General features: G+C 34.3%; 1 pseudogene; it reads right to left on the bottom strand.

Annotated features, from left to right (window-relative positions):
• Positions 1–394: 394 nt before the first annotated feature.
• Positions 395–1,155, bottom strand: LOC127095763 (protein IQ-DOMAIN 31-like; annotated as a pseudogene).
• Positions 1,156–4,003: the final 2,848 nt, after the last annotated feature.

The raw sequence follows: 4,003 nt of genomic DNA, 5'->3' as shown, positions 1-4,003 counted from the left end.
TCTAAACGGCGTCAAGGTGAAGTTCTTGGATCTTTTGAGGAACACGCCGCCTCTTGTTCTCTAAACTTTCCTCCCTTTCTTTTGATTTTGTTGATTTGCCATTTTCGCCGTTGAAAAATTATTAGGGTTTTTCTTCCTTTCAAATTCCCCTTATATATCACTATTCATTCCTTTTTTTGTTGTTGTTAACTTCTTTTGAGTGGTGGAACACATTCGTACGGAAGATGCTTGGGAATTTTTGTCCTCTTCTCCTTGTGGTCCCTCCTTCAATACCTTATCCTAACCCCTTTAATGTGGGTAACAGGTAAATCACTGCTGTAAATTTCTTGAGACACTTGAAAAAATGGAATGTGGCGCTTCTGAATTATTGGAATGGGATTGTATTAATCCGTGACTATATTGTTGATGCTTGCAGGAGAAAACGTCGAGCTTGTGAGCATAAGGGTTGGCTTGGAAATTTCCTTACATTTTGTTTTGGTTTTTCAAATTCAGGATTAGCTTGTGCTGGGTCTTGGTCAAAATTTGCAGTAGAAAGCTTCCTGTGGGTCCGTTTTGACTTGCTTGTATGAGCATCTCCAGTTGCAATATTACCCTGCTTTTTCTGAAACTTAGTATCCCAGATTTTCTTGGGTTGGGGAATTGGCCTCCAAAAACGAGATGCGAACCAGCGCTCCAACCAACTTAAGACTGAATTTGGATCACCGCGGACATATTGCAAACGCATGGCCATTATTGTAGTAGAAGAAGCAATAAGCTTTCGGATGAAATTATTTGCTGACAGCTTCAGAATTTTATCAGATATAGCAACTGACTTGACAGGTTTGTCATCCTGAAGTCTTAATGGATTGCACTTCTCATGAATTTCAAAACCAACATCAGACTGTCTAACTCTTTGTCCACGAACATGTCCTTGTAATTTGACAATTCCATACATACAGCATAATGTAACAACAACTTGTCTTCTAACCAAGTGCCCACGGATAAGTGCTTGTAACCTTATTATGCCTTTAAGGCTCTAAATGCTCCTCGAGCCAAATAACCTCTGCAAGTAGCCTGTGCTTTCATAACTGCCTCCTCCCGCCTCAATATTTCTGGATCAAGTGGTGCATCTTGATGAACAGGTCCCACTGTGTCAATTTCTTGATTCCCAGGAAATTTATTAAGTCAATTTCTTGAATTGTAACCATCTTGATGAGCAGCTACTACAACCTAGTTGTTCATAACATTTTGGATGCCATGCTGTGCTTCTGGTGTTTGAATGGGTCTTATCTTTTTTCTGGTTATTCTTGTGTAACATGATTAATAGTATTGGGAACTCTTTCTCATGCTTATGCAGTTCAATGTAGGCGAAGTCGGTATCTCTCTTCTTGTAATAAAATTCAAGTGTCAATTTGAAAATTATGTATGTTTTGGACAATCTTATGATTTGTAATTTAATGCGAATGAAAATCGGTATTTCTTGTGGCAAGACGAAACTTTCTTTGTATCTTAGAGACCTTATGTATGATGAATTAATCATATGCCATGTAAATGGATGGTTGTGAATGAATGGATGTATACATAAAAAAAAATGAATGAAGTATTCAAAACAGGAGCAAACACGTATACGAATGGAAGTTTTCCAAAAAGGGGATGAAGAAATATTAATGAAAAACTGAAAATAAAATGTGGAAATTTTGAATGGTGAATATGAATGTGAATGAAGAAATATTAACATGAATGGAGAAATATGTACGGAATTTTCGAATCTCGAATAAATGAAAAATGAGTATGAATGATTGAATGAATGTAACGTTGGTATTTGGCATAGAAACTCAATAGAAATGAGTGAGGATTAGGAACACGACAAGGGAATGTGAATGACCACATAAATGACAAACTCGTACGAAGGGCTAATGGCGTCTTATGAGGGAGACAAAACACGGATTGAATTTAGACAAAACCTGAGATTCTAACCGATTCTTATTGGGTGATAATGGACTCCAGGTCCTGCTTGACTAAGGGAGTTGAATATCTTATACCAAGACAAATGGCAAGGCCCAAAGATTTATGGAAAAGCAGATGATGACAAGTCTAAACAAAACAAGCCGATGGATGGATTTATGACCAGGTGAAATGGTCATGAGGAGAAAAGCAAATGAATGATTGATGGGAAAAACTTTCAAGGCCAAAATCAGGGTATGATAGTGGTGAAGGAATCAAAGAGGGGGTTTAGGAAAAGTTTAGCCTTCTAGGATTCATGGTGATTTTATGAGAATGATATCACACTTACATACTTAAAAGAAAAATATGCAATACATGAGAATGAGAGATGAATACTTATTTGTAATGTGTCTTTTATGTTTTGATAGTGTATTTCTATAAAATCAATGAATGGATATTGTGCTAATTAAAAATCAAGACGAAATAACTTCAAGTTGGGTTATCTAATTGATTGGCTAATGACTCCAACCGATGGGTTAATCATATCTTTTTGAATTTTGAGCGTTCATCATCAATGTTGGAATATTTGATTGTCTATGAGCATAATTTTGGCTTGGATTTTATATGAAAATATATGTGCCACACTTCACCAATCAATTTCCTTATTTACAAATGGATTGGGTTTTGGTTGGTCAGCCTCCTTAGTGCATTTAGGGCTTTTTGATGGATTTTTGTTTCTTTTCTGCACCCCATTTCATTCTTATTACACCTCTTTCTATAAAACACTCAGAAACCCATCTTTTTCGTTAGTAAAAAAAATAGATGAACAATATTAAATTCACCATTTTAAAGGATTAATCATAGTTTTTCGATCATTTCAACCTTAAATTAATGTGCTATCTATTTTATGAAAAACCTTTGATAAAACTTCTCTTTAAAGGGAACACCACTCATATTATGGTGTGTTTTTCTCTATGTATCATCGTATGCGAGAGTTGGGATAAACAACGAGATGGATAAATCCATCACAGAGATATCCATCCAACTTACTATGAGGTTAGTTGATCACTAAGGATCATAAATTTTTAGATATTCTAAAATCGTATTTGTTTGATCATTGTCGTTGACATTCATCATCAACTCATATTCTTTGATTAGAGACTTCATAAATACTACATACTTTGAAGTATAATTTTTGCTTTGTATAACTCAATTAATAGTCATTAAAGCTTCGAGCTGCAAAGCATACTTGCAAAACACTAAGGTTTTACCTTTGATGCCCAAGTTATCTTGGATCCAGGTGCATTAGGTTTTTCATAAGGTCTAGTGTTGTTACTTTTAGACCTTTTCAATTTGTCAAAATAAAAAGGCTCTCAATGGCCAAATCTTTTGCAGTGTGTGCATTTATAAATTGAACGATTCTTTTTCTTGTGATCTACACCTTTACTAGGATTTCTATCATTTTTTAATCATATTCCATTCTTATTTAAGGAAGGCATTTGAATTGATAGGATCAAGTCAAGTTTTTCTTTCCCTTGGGTAAACTTACCTAAGATTTCATGCAATTCAAATGCTTCGTTTTTTAGGGAGACACAAGTCTCACAAGTTTTTCTTGAGTTGTTAATTTTAGTTATTTCTATCTTGAATGATTTATTATTTTCTTTAAGAGGTCTTAAATATTCCTTAAGATATGGGTTGTATTTTCTAAGTTTATCACTCCTTTTAACCAAATAAACACTAATTCTAAACATTTTTTGTAAGATGCCTTTAAGCAAACTTCATCTTCTTTATTGGAAGAAGGTTTTTCTACATTTTCCCCGAGGTTGATGTCTCTCCACCTATTCTTCTTTCAAAGAATCCACTTGAAGATACTTCTTCTTCATAATTTCTTACACACAAATTTCTTTCATTCGATAATGAATCTTCTGAGAATTGTTCAACTATTGAATATGTTCTTTAAAAGGAGGCTATTGGAGTTGTTTGGCAGGATTTTTATGAAGTTGATAATTCTTTGATTTTTGGGATTCTTCCTTTATCTTGAAGTAATTGAACTAGTTCTTCAATTTCTCTACGATTTTCT

Source organism: Lathyrus oleraceus, chromosome 6, assembly GCF_024323335.1.
Source record: "Lathyrus oleraceus cultivar Zhongwan6 chromosome 6, CAAS_Psat_ZW6_1.0, whole genome shotgun sequence".
Taxonomy (NCBI): Eukaryota; Viridiplantae; Streptophyta; class Magnoliopsida; order Fabales; family Fabaceae; genus Lathyrus; species Lathyrus oleraceus.
This window is presented reverse-complemented; position numbering and strand designations above follow the sequence as displayed.